Source organism: Chiloscyllium plagiosum, chromosome 20 (assembly GCF_004010195.1).
Source record: "Chiloscyllium plagiosum isolate BGI_BamShark_2017 chromosome 20, ASM401019v2, whole genome shotgun sequence".
NCBI lineage: Eukaryota > Metazoa > Chordata > Chondrichthyes > Orectolobiformes > Hemiscylliidae > Chiloscyllium > Chiloscyllium plagiosum.
The window spans coordinates 24,834,298-24,850,813 of record NC_057729.1 but is presented as its reverse complement, the minus strand read 5'-3'; the positions used below and the strand labels follow the sequence as shown (position 1 = coordinate 24,850,813).

Here is a 16,516-nt window from a genome sequence, read left to right as displayed (position 1 = left end):
AGACCATACATAGACTGGGAGACTGATTTGCACAACATCTCCACTCCATCCATAGCAATGGCCCTGATCTCCCAGTTGCTGGCCATTTCAATTAACTGCCTTGCTTTTATGCAACTATTTCTGTCCTGGTCTTGCTGAGATTTCCAATGAAACACAAACCAAATTCTATACAAGCTTGAAAGAGTGTGTTACTGAGGATGTTCCTTGGTATGGAATATTACTGTGACATTGTCAGTGTAGAGATACTCTTTGATGAGGACCTGTTGCACTTTTGTTTTGGATTTCAGGCAATCAAGGTTGAATAGCTTTCCATCAATTCTGATATATGAGAAGACAATTTCAGGAGGTGAACTGAAGGAATATAACAAAAGCAAAGTCAAGAAGATGCCAAAAAGTGTGAATGCCTGAACACAAACCATTTGACCTCATTGCAGATCTGATCAAATTCATTAGGTCATCCTAGAAAAAGAAAATCATATTGAGCAGCTTTGGAAGGTAGCCAGTTTTCTCCACTACTTTAAATAAACTACATCTGTTCACATGATCAAGTACCTTTTGTGAGATCATTGAAAGCAACATATATGGGGTGTGTGTGTGGGGGCGTGGTGGGTCTCCTTCATTCATGTCGTTTCTCTTGCAGCTGCCAGACTGAGAAAATCATGTCAATTGTGGATCTTCTTGTTCTGAAATCTCACTGAGGTACTGGACAGATATATTCAGCCAAGAACTGCAGTTTGACAAGTGCAACACAGGCACATATTTTTCCCCTGATTCTCAGCAGGGCAATGTCTTGAAAGTTGTTGTAGTCATTGCAATGGCCCCAGTTCTTGTACAGGGTCCCAATTTTTGCATCACACCTATTCTGGGGCACTGACCCTCCCTCCACTATTACAGAGATGCTCACACAGTTAGTGCAAAATTGTTGGTTTATTGACTTCAGGCAGTTTGGAATTAATACTTAGAGCTTTGCAAGAGAGTCACTAACTTTGCTAACTGCTTTCAGTGTGGCTTTGATTTGTAAAAATCACACGATACCAGGCTATAGTCTTACAGGTTTATTTGGAAGCACTAGCTTTCGGACCGCTGCTCCTTCATCCACCTCATCCGCCCCAGTCCAACACTGGCGTCTCCAAATCATGGCTTTGATATTTAGCTCTTGTGTCAGTTTTGCTTTTCATAGTGTGTAAATTTTCTCAATGATCATATTCTTCATATAATTAAAAATGCTGTTCCATCCATCTTTCTAACTATTTATTGCAATTGGTAATGAACTCTTCTGCTCTTTTTCAATGGAGTTGTTTGCTAATAAAGCTGTTGCCTTTTTGATCCTTTCTTATATGTCCCTAATATACCTTGTGTCCAAGGGTATTCTGGAAATGTTATAACCAATATCCAGTGACTTGAAGGAGCAAATAGAAGGAAACCCTGCATGATCTGGTCAGATTGGACAACACCTCATGAATTAATTTGGTAGGAATCCTAACTAAGAAGAATGACTTCCCCCATTTTTAAACAAACCATCAGGTGAGTGTATTATCCTCAGTTGACTAATGAAAATGTAGCTACATGCCTACATGATGGTAACATCTTCAAATGCCTTACAGCTGCAATGGGATTTGAAACATGAGTCTCAATGAACAATCATCACATTCAACCATATTCCACAGATCTTTGTAATGGTTCCACCAGAAAAAGAATTCCATCAAAGGACATTGAAAAGAAAAGATTGAGGGTATAAGAATCACACTAAAAAAATGCTAAATAAGTTTTTATAACCATTAATGCAACCAGCCTCAACACTAACATATATTTTGTACAGTATACAGCAAATCTGTTCTCAAATGTGATGGTGTCTGTAATTCAGATGATCATATTTAATAATTTTGCTCTCATTCATACCTAACTAATTTATTAGTACTATAATGCTCATAGGCATTTCATTTACAAATATTGGACATGGGATTCAAAGTAGCATCATACATTTCTCATCTCAGCCATCAAGCCAGAAGACTAAAAGCCCGAGGATACATTTGTCAGCTGAGGCTGTAATTACAAGGTCAAAATGATTCTAGTAGAGAATTTAAACCTGAAAAGATGGGCGTAGTGTTTCAAACAGACATTTTCTCAGGATGGAAATATTTGGGTGTTGACATAAATGCACATTTTTCTCAGTATCCTAACAATGCTGTCTCTATGATGACCGATTAGAACCTTTTGGAAATCATATACTCAAATCTAATATGACTTCTTTATTCCTCATGGTTAAATGGTTAATATTAGCTTTTGAATTGCTGCTGAGGGTAGTGCTTTGTTTTTTGAATAGAGCAAGGTTATTGAATAATGCTACTTTGATCTCTTTAATTTGTGAATATTCAGACATATGTGAATGTTATGTTGCTTGGATTGAAGGAGATTAAAATGATTGCCAGTATCAAAACCCACATATTGAAATCATCCTGACACAAGATTGAAGTGGGCGCACCTCATAAAGTGTTGGTATTCATATTGAAAATCCAAAATTGTAACTTTAAAGGTTTATCATGATAACACATTGCACACACCATTTGCTGTTTGTAATCAAATGAAATCCTTGTTTTCTGGGCAGAGACGTAATCACTTAAGTGTGTGATTATGCTCTGCTTACTTTTTCAATGTTCAGTCATCAAAGCAGAACTGGTTGACCATTTTTGACATATTAAATGCTAATCTGTTTATCTGAATTTTGCTGTTAAATTAAGCATTGATTTCAGCACAACCAGAAGTAGTCAGTAGCACGGAATGGGTGGTGTCAATTTAAACTCATCCTACTTGCCCCATTGCTTGGAGTGCAGCACCATTTACTAATTATGCACCTTATTTCATATTCATGGGGCAATGCTGTTTGAAAATATTTGTTTCATTTACCTATGAAAGAATAATCATTGCATTTTATCTTCCAGGCTTAGTTGTCTGTGAAACTGTTTGGGACATTTCTGAGTGTTTTACAAGTGCAGTCCTATAAATTTTATACTTTTCCAGAAATTTTAAATAAAATGGCATTTGATTGTGGTAAATTCAATATGAAAAGCAATAAGTAGTTCAGCTTCTATAAGACTGTTCCTACACTTAGCATCCTTTCAATCTGAAGATACTGTACACACTTAGGGCTGGATTTTACACTGAGGGCTAGTTCCACACACCTGATTTATTCCTGATGAAGGGCTTTTGCCCGAAACGTCGATTTTGCCTGTCTTCGGATGCTGCCTGAATTGCTGTGCTCTTCCAGCACCACTGATCCAGAATCTGGTTTCCAGCATCTGCAGTCATTGTTTTTACCTAGTTCCACACACCGCAGAGTGATTTTTGGTGTGAACATTGGTTCACTTAGCCAACTCAGCATGTATTAAATCTTTTGGCAATAACCTTGAAATACCATGCAACATTTCCCTCCATGGAGTCATAGTGATGCACAGCACGGAAAAAGACTTGTCAGTCCAACTCGTCCATGCTGACCAGATATCCTAAATTAATCTAGTCCCATTTGCCAGCACTTGGTCCATTTCCCTCTGAATGCTTCTTATTCATATACCCATCCAGATGCCTTTTAAATGTTGTAATTGTACCAGCCTCCATCACTTCCCCTGGCAGCTCTTTCCATACATACATCACCCTAAAAGTCACCTCTTTGGTCCCTGTTAAATTTTTCCCCTCTCACTCTAAACCCTTTAGTTCTGGACTCATTCATTCATTTTTCTCTCAGAGGGTTTGTGTGTTTGGAATTCTGATCCTGAAAAGGCAGTGGATGCAGAATGTTTAGATACTTTTAAGCCAGCGGTGGATAGATTCTTGATTACCAAGTAGATGAAAAGTTATCAGGGATATGCAGGCATGTAGAATCCAGGGTAAATCAGATCAACCATTATCTTATTGAATGGCAGAGTAGGCTCAAAGGGCCGAGTGGCCTACTCTTGTCCCTAGTTCATATGTTCATAGAACTGCTGGCCAATCAGAAGCAGGCAGGTCTGCACACTGGCAATGTCAAGAAGTATTGGTATCGCTGGTGCTACGAGTAGGTCGTGAGACAGCATTCAGTGATTAGGCTTGCACCTTGAAGTAAGTCTTTAATTGCAGCAAGGAAAAGCAGATTCTCTCCTTTCCCCCAACAATATGGGGTTTTGGGATGGGGCATGTGGACAGGACAGTGGGGGAAGAGGATGGATGTGGGAAGGAAAAGCTGTGGGGTTGGGATGTATATTTGTCATAGGGGTCCTGGATAGAAAACACCCTCTTTCATTGACCAACAGATCATAGGGTTAGACAGCTGGCCTTTACATTGGGTGGTATATTGAAACTGTGGGACGATGAGACTCTTAATTGGGCATTCATTCCTAACCTGAAGGGCCTTATTGGGGCCATGGGCAGTTAATCTACCCAATGCCTGACTCACCAACTGAAAACCATGGCAGGGACAATGGGGAGTGAAACCATTGCTAATGGCTGTCCGTCCTAATTTACATGTCTGCATACCTTGTTTCCATACTCCAGGTAACTCAAAAAAAAGTTCTTAAACATAATTTTATTGGTGTCCATTCAAAACGTTTAAGATTATTTTGTCACTGTGAATTGACATTTTTGGTTGCATATATGCCAGATAATAGCAATTTAACACACTGCTGCTTTTGGGATGACGCGGTGGCTCAGTGGTTAGCACTGCTGACTGACAGAGCCAGGGAGCCAGGTTTGATTTAGTGGAGTCACAGCGAGACAGGATAGTGAAGATGCTGTTTGGTATGTTTGCCTTTATTGGTCAGTGCATTGAGAATAGGAGTTAGGAGGTCATTTCACAGCTGTATAGGACATTAGTTAAGCCACTTTTCGAACATTGCATACAGTTCTGGTCTCCCAGCTATAGGAAGAATGTTGTGAAACTTGAAAGGGCTCAGAAATGATTTATAAGGATGTTGCCAGGGTTGGAGGGTTTGAGCAATAGGGAGAGGCTGAATAGGCTGGGGCTGTTTTCCCTGAAGTATCGGAGGCTGAGGGGTGATAGAGGTTTAAAAAATCACGAGAGACATGGATAGGGAGAAGAAATAAGGTATTTTCCCTGGGTCGGGGAGTTCAACACTAGAGGATATAGGTTTAAGGTGAGAGGGGAAAGATTTAAAAGGAACCTAAGGGACAATGTTTTCACACAAAGGGTGGTGTGTGTATGGTATGAGCTGGCAGAGGACGTGATGGAGGCTGGTATAATTACAACATTTAAAAGGCATCTGAATGGGTATATGAATAGGAGGTGTTTAGAGGGATATGAGCCAAATGTTGGGCAAATGGGACTAGATTTATTTAGGATATTTGGTCGGCATGGACGAATTAGACTGAAGAGTTTGTTTCCATGCTGTGCATCTCTATGACACTATGACTGTCTGTGTGGAGTTTGCACATTCTCTGCATGGGTTTCTGCTGGGTGCTCAGGTTTCCTCCCATAGTCCAAGTATGTGCAGGTTAGATTGATTGGCCATAGTAAATTGTCTGTAGTGTCTGGGTGGATTAACTATGGGAATGCAGGGTTGGGGGATAGGTCTAGGTGAGTTGCTCTTCAGAGATTAGGTGTGCACTCGATGGGCTGAATGGCTTGCTTCCACATGAAGGAATTGTTATGCTTCTATTAATATCAAATTTTATTTTGTTTGTCTTTAATTCTGTAAGGCATTCTCTGTGAAGTGAACTAAGGAGTAATATCTTCCAAACACTTTGGAATTTTTGAGAAATTCTTAAATATCCTGTAAGGTCTCCTTGCCACTATCAAGCTTGTTGTTTTGCATTTCATTTGTTCTAATTTTTACTGGCAGCTGTGACATATTATATATATATATAGTGTAAGTATTTCTATAGCCATTGTGATTTATTTAAATACACAGCATGAGAGAGACTTGATAATAGGGTTTTGTTTCCACTGGGTGAGTTTTATCTGCAGATACTAGAGATCAGAGTCGAGATTGTGGTGTTGGAAAAGCACAACAGGACAGGCAGCATTCGAGGAGCAGGAGAATTGACGTTTCAGGCATAAGCCCTTCATCAGGAAAGAGGCTTGTGGGTCAAGGCTGAGAGATAAGTGGGGAGGGGGGGTGGGTTGTGGGGAGGTAGATGGGAAAGCAATAGGTGGATGAACGTGAGGGCGAAGGTGATAGGTCAGAGGGAGCAGTGATAAACAGGTCTGGAGGGTGGTGCAAAGTTGGAGGCTTGGGACTTGGATAATGTAGGCGGAGGGGAAATGAGGAAGCTGCTGAAATACAAATTTATGCTATGTAGTTTCAAGGTCCCAGGGTGGAACATGAGGCGTTCCTCCTCCAGGTATCAGGTGGTAATGGTTTGGCATTGGAAGAGGCCCAGGACCTGCATGTCCTTGGCGGAGTGGGAGGGGAGTTAAAGTGTTCAGCCATGGGGCAGTGGGGATGGCGAATGCAGGTTTCCCAGAAATGTTCTCTGAAGCGATCTGCACAACGGGTGCAACGGATCCACCGACACCCTCATCCACCTAGCTGAACTTGTTCTCACCCTCAACAATTTCTCCTTCCAATCCTCCCACTTCCTCCAAACCAAAGCGGTAGCCATGGGCACCCACATGGGACCCAGCTATGCCTGCCTGTTTGTCAGGTACTTGGAACAGTCTATCTTCCGCAGTTACACTGGCTTCACCACCCACCTGTTCCTCTGCTACATTGATGACTGTATCGGCACCACCTCATGCTCCCACGAGGAGGTTGAACAGTTCATCACCTTTACTAACACCTTCCACCCTGACCTCAAATTCACCTGGACCATCTCGGAAATCTCCCTCCCCTTCCTGGACCTCTTTATCACTGTCCCTGGCGACCGACTAACCATAGACATATACTACAAGCCCACCGACTCTCACAGCTACCTAGACTACATCTTCTCCCACCCTACCGCCTGTAAAAATGCCATCCCTTACTCCGAATTCTTCCACATCTGCCACATCTGATCCCAGGATGACCAATTCCACATCAGAAAGTCCCAACTGGCCTCCTTCTTCCATGATCGCAACTTCCCTTGCCACGTGGTTGACGATGCCCTCCAGTGCATCTCCTCCACTTGACACACCATCGCCCTTGAACACCACCCCTCCCAACATAACAGGAAACCCCCTGGTCCTCAATTTCCACCCCACCAACCTCTGCATACAGCGCATCATCGTTCACCACTTCTGCCACCTCCAAACGGAGTTCACCACCAGAGCTATATTTTCCTCCCCACCCTATCAACATTCCGAAAAATCCATTCCCTCCGTGACTCCCTCGTCAGGTCCACACCCACCACCAGCCTATACCCCATTCTTGGCACCTTTCCCTGCCACTGTAGGAAGTGCAAAACCCTCACCTCTGTCCAAGACCCCAAGGGATCCTTCCACATCCGTCAGAAATTCACCTGTACCTCTACCAATGTCATCTACTGCATCAGACGCCTGCTTGCAGATCATTTCAGAGAACGTCTCTGGGACACCCGCACCACCAACCTCATTGCCCTGTGGCTGAACACTTCAACTTCCCCGCCCACTCTGTTAAGGACATACAGGTCCTGGGCCTCTTCCACTGCCCGTTACTACCTGATGCCTGGAGAAGGAACACCTCATATTCCACCTTGGGACCCTGCAACCACACGGGATAAATGTGGATTTCAACAGCTTCCTCATTTTCCCTCCCCACATATTCTCCTAGTCCCAAGCCTCCAACTCGATACTGCCCTCCGGACCTGTCCATCACTGCCCCCACTAACCTATCACCTTCTCCCTCATCTTCATCCACCTATTGCTTTCCCAGGTACCTCCCTCCAGCCCCCATTCCCTTCCCATTTATCTCTCAGCCCTGACCCCCCCCAAGCCTCATTCCCGATGAAGTGCTTTTGCCTGAAACATCGATTTTCCTGCTCCTTGGATGCTGCCTGACCACACTCTTGTTTATGGGCCTGAAGAGTTGCCTCACCATAGGGCAAAGTATGTACTGGGGAGTGATTAAGGCATGTAAGAAGGGCATTACAATTGTCATGGGTGAATTTAATCATATTCACTAGATGAATCAGATGGGCAAAGGTAACATGGAAGATAAATTTCTCCAGTGCACTGGGGATTTCAGTGTTTTAGAACAGTATGTTGAAGAACCTATCAGAAGCAAGCTATTTTAATGTGTAATTAGGTAGAGTGTATAGCAATTCTCTTTGGTAAGGATCCTCTAGGAGGTAGTGATCACAACATTATAGAATTTCAAATTCAGTTTGAGGGCAAGTGACTCAAGTCTCAAACCAGTGCCCTCAACTTAATTAAGGGCAAATACAGAGTATGAAGGAGGAGCTGTCCAAAACACAAAATAGACTAAGGGAAATGTCAGTGGATGAGCAGTGGGAGACATTTCAGCAAATCTTCCATAATACTCAGCAGATGTTTACTCCAGTCAAAAAGATTACATCTATGAGAAGGATGAACCACTTGCTATTAACAAACGTAGTCAAGGAGGATATTGGTATATAACGTGGTGAAAAGTAGTGATGGCGAGAGGATTGGGAAGTTTTTAGGAACCACCTAATGACTAAAGGTTAATAAAAAGGGAGAAAATTTATGATGAGAGTAAATTGACATGAAATATGAAACCAAACAGCAACTTACCATTCAGAAAGCTCATCCAGCAGACTCTATTCGGTCTTATTATGGCCTACCCAGGGCTGATCCCTTGTTCATAGACGACTTGTGCCCAATTGAGGGAATGATGTTGAGAGGGGGTTGGCTCTGTAGGTAGCCACTCACTTACTCTTGCTGACGATCCGACTCACCTCCCATTCCCTCTAACACATCCCCACTCTCCACTACAAGATAGGCAGTGCATCAAAAATGAGTCAAAAAGTGTAGCATTGGAAAAGAACAACAGATCAGACAGCACCCAAGGAGCAGGAGAGTTGACAATTCAGCATAAACACTTCAAAGATGTGTATCAAAGATGTACTTGTTCTTAGCTCAATGCAGCAATTGTGGTCATGTTTTGTTTTTGCTGGTGGAATGGGATGGACAAATTTGGTGAAGTGAATTTACTAGTCATTGTAGAACTCACCAAATTTAATTCTGTGATTTTCCAGAGAAAATTAAACTTGACCTTATAGTGTTTTAATTCAAAACCATGGATGGAATTTATTGACCATGCCAGAGATCCCATCCATCATCTAAAAAAAAAATGGCAGCACTGCCATAGCCATTTTTGGGAAGCTAGCTGTTGTCGTGTCCTGATTGAGGGCCTATCTTTCTGATATCAGGCTTCCAGGCTCATGTAAATTCTCATGTAGAGTACATATCCCTCCTCCAGGAGGAGTTGCCAGCCAGTCAGAAACTTACACTTCTCCAGCACAGGTTCTGCCACCCTTATATAGAAATAAAGAAAATAAGAACAGGCTTCTGTCACCGCTGTGGACAATGCAAAGAATTGCTGATGGAGCTGAAGCAGAAGCTAAGTGGAGCAGGTTTTTTAAAGCCAGACTGGGAGGCCGTGGTGAAGTACGAGGGGAAGGAAGCGTTAATATTTTGGACAGGTGGGAATCTTTAACCCTTGGTGGCACATGACAGTTATTGGGCATGCCCTATGTAGAAGGGATTTTACCCTCTCCAACCAATGATCCAGGGCTTTCCTGGTTGGACTGTCTGAGAGTTGCACCCCCACTGGTGGGTGGCTAAATACCAGCAGCAATCAAATTATACTCTTAATTGTTTTCAATTGTCCTCTGGGGAGTTAGGCCATCTTTGCGCTTTCTTGGCCTGGACCAAATCAATGGGAAACAGGATGAGCCAGGATTTGCACTCCACACAATCCTACCTGATAGCACCTGATCTCCAAACCAGAGGAAGTGAGGTACGAGGGTGAAGGACATGAAATACAACTCCACATCCCCCTTTTAACATCTTAACATTAATACTTCAGACTTATTCCTGGTCTATTTTAATTTAGCTTATGCTCCATAATAACATATGAATGCAATTATGGTCTGAACTGACTCACTCAAAAGTAAAATAAGATCATTACAGAATCACAGTAACGATGCTTAAGGAGATGTTTCAGCTTATTGTATCTGCACTGGCTATTTGCTAGACAGTCTCTATTAGACAGATCAGCAAAGAGATAAATTCCTTCATCACTCTCTAACTCCCACCCACCCCTACACTCCCTGTCCCACTTCCTGATCTCGTCCCTTTCCAGAAGCGATGTTACGTAAGTCATGTTACGTACCGTTGTTTTAAAAGTTGTTAACTGTGATTCGAATCTTGTACAAATGAAATAACACTATGTCCAACAAACAGCAACTATTATATTTATTATATTCAGTTTGGTAATGATTTCATCTTGCACTAAAGTCACATTTTACTAATAAATACTTGAAAACACCAAGAATATAATCTTATTATTGGGATTAAAATCTTTCCCGATTTAGTTGCAAAAGATTTTATAAAATAAATACAATGGTGCACCAGATTTGAAAATCCTTAATCCTCATGCACCCATCAAGTACAATAAGATTTTGCAGGATTACATGAAAAAAAGTGAACATGTTTTCTTCATTAGGAGAATGTTTTTGTTTCTTTTACTTCATCTTTTCATTTAAATAATTTGATTGTTTTGAAATATTTATACAATTAGACAGATTAGATTTTACAGGAACATTATTATTCCTTTAAAGATTGATAAAAATATTCTTGCTTTGTACCTACAAATTATGCTTCACAAACAGGTTTTACAGCAATGCTTTACACTGAATAACTACATACTTTACATGCTATTGCTTGAATTATTTTAAGCATGAGAATACATGCCCCTTCTGTCACCTGTAGCTTCACTTTCTCAAGGGCAGTGAGAGATGAGTGACAAGTAATGGCCTTGCTAATGATGCTCACATCCCATCAAAGAATAAAAGCAAACTGTCCACCTCCTTTCCAGTATTACTTTGCATTGCATCTCTTCAGTATGCATTTGATTTTCCTCAGTTTCATTTCCTCTCCAATTCATAGAATCCTTAGATTATCCCAGTGCAAAAGGATGACATTTGGCATATTGAATTTCTATTAGCCTCTCTAAACAGCCATCCAGTTATCCACATTCTCCAGTAACGTTTTCTCAGATTCCCAACTTCCCCTGATAACATTTCACTTTCTCACTTATTAAAAGTCTATCTACTTCTGCCTTAAAAATGTTGAAAAACTCTTTCTCCAACTTATTTTGAGGAAGGAACTTCCAAAGACTCAAACCTCGATGAGAAAAAACCCTCCTCCTCTCCATTTTAAATGGGCAACCCCTTATTTTGAATCAATGACTCTTAGTACTAGATTCTTGCAGACAGGAAATATCCATTCCTTACACACTATTTCAAGGTCATTTAAGATCTTATATGTTTTAACCAAATATCTTTTACTCTTCCACACTCCAGTGGATACAAGCCTAGCTTGTCTGACATTTCCTGATAAGACAATCCTTTCGAAGTTTAAATTCTCGTAACTTTCTCTGAACTGTTTCCATTGCATTTACATCCTTCTGTAAATAAGCAAACTCATAATGTACATGGTATTCCAGATGTAATTTCACCAATGTACTATATAACTGAAGCACAATTCTTTCTACATTTGTATTCAATTCATTTGCAATAAATAACATCCTAATTATGTGGTGTACCTGCATACAAACATTTTGCAGTTCATGTACCAGAATACCCAGATCCCTTTGCATCACAGTTTCTGCAATCTCTCACCATTTGGATAATTTACATCTCTTTTGTTCTTCTTGCCAAAATAGTCAGTTTCATATTTTCCATATTACACTCTATTTGCCAGATCTTTATCCATTTATTTACCGGTCTACATCCTTTTATGGTCTTCTAGTGTCATCTTCATAACTCATTTTTCTAATCACCTTTATGTAATCAGTTAAAGTAGCAAACATACCTTCATTCCCAACATCCAAGTCAATGATGTAATTAGTAAAAAGTTGAGGGACCAGCAACAACTCTTGTCGCATCATGAATTCCTGAAAGCCTAAAAGAATCCTATTTTTTCCAATTGTTTGTGTCCTATTAAGCAGCCAATCTTCTATTATTAAAGTTGTTATAGTAGTGCAGTTGGAAAAGTTCAAGGTAATCAGGCAGAGTCAATCAGCTTTCCAGAGAAAGATGTTAAAGTAACTCCCTATATTTTGCTGTTTCCTCCTTTGAAATCTACTGTGGAATTTGTATCAATCAGTTCATTCCAAATTCAAAATACAAATGATGTAAATTCAGGCAACGCCCTGGTTTGTGATGCTTTAACAAATGGAAACAGATATTCTTTATTTCTACTTGACATTTTAATCTAGCTCTCTTTTACTCCTCTTCATTTCTTCCTCTTTTCCAATGATACCCCTTTCCCTGGGACTACTTAATATGAAGAGAAAGATCAATATTGGCAATGAAGAGTTAAATACTAATGGTTCTTTATTAGTTGATAAAAGGGGGTAGAGTGAAAGAACTTAGTGAGATATATGGAGCAAAAGGTTAATTGTATCTTTGCTCAAAAGGCTGAACAAGAAGCTGAATAGGAATTGGTGCCATTACAGGACCTCATCAGTGGGAGTCATAAGAACAGAACAGTAATTTAGAATAACAATTTATTTTTATTTGTATTTATGAAAATACAGTGACACGTGTGAAAGTCACTCACCACAATTTGATATCATTTTAATTACAGAAATGATAAAAAGAAATAATAGAAACAATATTAGGACAAGATTCATCTTTTGTTCCCTCTGTGTGATCTAGGGAAATGGAGTAGCTGCGGGTCACCACTGAAGCTGCCCTGAGGACACTAAAGTGAGGATTTCTGGATTGGAACCATCACGCTACCACTGCCAAAGCCTACACCGAAGTCACTGCATCACCACCATAGCAGAGGGACAGATCAGACTCACCCCAAGTCACTGTTGCTGAAGCCGTCGGCATCTCAATCACCACCTGAAGTTGTCACCATAGCCATGAGGAACGATCTGGAATGACCATGCCATCACTGCTGTGGCCACCCTGAAACCGCCACACCACTGCGAGGAGGAACGGGCCAGTCCCACTGATGATGATGTCGTTGATAAAACTGCAGCCACAGTGACCATGAGGGATGGACATTCGGTTCTACCATGCTGCAGCAGCAGGCCCTTGCAACCGCCTTCCTCCACCGGAGCTGCAGAAAAGAAGAAAAGGTGAACTGTGATTCAAAAGAGAAATGAAGAAATGAAGATAAAAAACAAAATAAAAAGAGCAAAGAAGAACGCAGCTGACCAGTTGAATGGGATTGGGAGTGTATGGGCACAGAGCCCAAACACTTCCTGCCGTCGCCATCTTAGAGTATTATGTCATAAGTGCCAAATGAGTGGATCCTTGACAGCATGACCAGTAGCACAAAACTTAAAAATGGGCCGCAACAATCCTTAAATATACAAAGGATCTGAGGTGCCGAGGAATGGCATGAATATTTTCTGGGGCATACAATAAACCTGCTCCAGGACTTTGGCTCCCCTGATCACATGGGCACATTAAAATTAATTCTGGTTTGATTATATCATGGTTTATGGGAAGAAAATCAATTTTAAGTTGGATACAAAGGTAAACGTATCCATCCTATCAGCGTATATCATGGTTGAAGCAAAGATTTCTCTGATCATTTTCCATTCAAATTTGGTGCACACAAGGTATTCAGTCAGAGTCAGAGGGCTTACATAGATGACACTTCATTGCAATAGAAAAGACATCACCAAACCTTTGTATGTCATTTCTAACCACCACTCTTCTTTATTAAGTGGAGATGCTTTTCTGGATTTGAATCTTCTTTATTTAGCAATTGCCAGAGAACATGAAATTGATTCAGTGCATCAGTTGAATCAGTTTCACTACAGGAACTCCATCACTAAGACCACATGCAAATAGTGCAGATCCCTTATTGCTTTCAGGGAAGAAACTAGAAGTAATGTGGAAAGACGGTATCAAGAATGAAGGTGGTGAGCTGCAAGAAGCCTTATAAATCTTAGGTTTTTTGGGGAATGAGGTGAGAGAGTGAAGTTTCCATTGATGCAGATGATTTGTGGAAGAAAAGGCAAAAATTGTGATGTCTTCATTCTTACATGTTCTGTAACCTGAAAAGGAGCTTATAGTATTTCACTCAGAAATAAACATCAACAAAGCTTCTGTCTTGTCTACAGCTGTCCACAATATCACAGAATTCTCAGATTATGAAGTTAGAAAAGCATCTTAAATCAAGCATGGAGGATGTGTCAGCTTTGACACAGGCTCAGGAGCAGGATTGAAACTCACCTTTAATAGCAGGAATTGTCTATATATAACACAAATTGAGAAAAATTAACAAAGAACATCAAAATGAATTTGCTCGGCAGAGAAAATTTCAGACCTTGGAAACAGCCAATCATTGATTAACTGGAAACAGTTCCCGAAAAGCTATCCAGGGAAAGGAAATATGTTAGTCCCAATTGGATCAAGTTTGTTCCTTCACCAAACCATGATAACACTTGAGGTTTCTTTCATAATGAATTAGAGGCCTAAGCTGTAGAACTTCAACAGCTGATCACAGCTTTTCAGAAGAGCTTCTTGGGCAACCACTACCATTGAAGGAATTCCTGAAAGCCCACTTTCAATGTCTTCTATTGTTCAAGGTAAAGAAATCCCAATTTTCCCCCGACATCTGTGGAATCTTGATATGCATAGAAGAGCAGCCTCCATTTGCTACACCTGTGGCAATCCTTTTACTGTGGAGGAATGATCAATTCTTACTGTGGATTCCAGAAATATTCATCCCAGACAAGACTCAAACTCAGGTGGGAAAGAAATAGCATTGTTTTTACAGGCAGATTGTCATTAGAGGCTTGAACCACGCACTACTGAAGCTTATGCTTTCCAAAGACAATAACAAGGTTCATTTATCCGACCCAGCCACAAGCTAAAAACATTGTTGGAGATTGATGCCTCTGGTGGAAGACTCTTTGGCGTGGAATGGGGGCAGGCAGGTCTGTATTGGATTTGGGCTGATATGTGTGGGTGTAATTAGATTAATATTACTAGTTAGAGTTGATTGGTTAAAAGTGCAGTGAATGAACTTGGGAGAGGTGATGGTGTGGTGGTGAGATGTGGCATGAAGGAATAACAATACTTTTACTCTGGTAGTAGCTACTGAGCATGTGCATAAGGAACTATGTGATGAAGATATCAGGACAAGATACAACAGGACCTGAGTATGTAGGTCTCAGACAGGCTCTCTCCTAGTTTCTCTAATGTACTGTCTTATGTTTCATAAAATGTTAAAGTTTATTTACCTGAGTGCAAGCCTGATCTTATTATGTAAACTATCGCAACACTAAAATCAATCCATCAAATGCTATGCATCTTCTGCTCAATACACTTCACAAATATTTAAAACTGAAAAGTAATCTCAGTTCCTGTTGAGGTACTGATGTTTGTGGAGCATGATTCTCATAGCACTGTCTCTATTACCCATTCACTTGTGTCACATTCATAATCATATTGATGCTTATCTTCAATGATCTCCAAGTTTCATTCTTTGCTTGAAAGATAATTATCATACTCCTTCAGTGGACTGAATGGCACATTCAGAAAATTAAATAAAAATATTAGAAAAAAACAGGAAAACTAGACTCTAGCTAATTAACTACTAAAAACAATACAAGTAGCTTTATGACAAACAAAAACTGCTTTACGTTGCGATTATCATCACAACCTTCATTGGCTATTAAAAGTGAATTTACTTTAAACAATGGGGCCAGTTTGACATTTTCACACCTTTTAACAATAATAATGTGGAGGTTTTCTTAGATAACTGGAACAACATTATTAATATTGGACTTTTACATCCTAGATATTTCACCAGGACTGCTCAGTCACCATCCAGCTTAACAATATAAAGTTCAGCTTCCCATGAAACAGTGGTCTTTATCAAATTAGATTCCAGCAAAAAAATGTTTACTTTATTTGTAGCTTCATGAAATATCATTCATTTCCAGAGAGGAAATAAAAATACTAAAGACAGATAACAAAAAACAGGTTCATGGAATTCCTGGTGATATTTGGTGTCTTTAACATGTAAAGCAGTTTGACCACAAAGAAGCAAATACTTGCTCATATTCTGAAAGGATATTAAAAGTCTGCATATGGTACATGTCCTGATTTTAAACATCTAGGGTTGCGTTTTTAGATAGATCTGATGCTACTGTAATTCAGAAATATTGGCATTATTTCCCATAGTTATCCTTCATGATGTTTCTGAAGGACTTTATGTTAAGGTAGTTCCTGTGACCTTCCGTGTACCAGGGCAGACATGGAAACCTGTCTTTACATTTCAAGCTGATTTCATATGAATCATGGGAATATATTTACAAATTATCAGGTCATAAACTCAGTGTTCCTGTTATTTTTGTTCTTGGTTATCCAAGAGATCCTTCACTGTTAATGG

General features: G+C 40.3%; 1 long non-coding RNA gene across 2 annotated transcripts; it reads left to right on the top strand.

Moving 5' to 3' along the window:
• The first annotated feature begins 239 nt into the window (after window positions 1-239).
• LOC122560078 lies at window positions 240-15,430 on the top strand. 2 transcript variants are annotated; one of them, XR_006314634.1, is made up of 4 exons: window positions 240-495; window positions 1,365-1,524; window positions 1,605-1,732; window positions 12,811-15,430. It is a non-coding gene; the product is annotated as an uncharacterized LOC122560078 (long non-coding RNA). The 2 variants fall into 2 exon arrangements; XR_006314633.1 differs by lacking the exon at window positions 1,605-1,732 and having other exon boundaries at window positions 250-495; window positions 12,811-15,429.
• The last annotated feature ends 1,086 nt before the right edge of the window (window positions 15,431-16,516 follow it).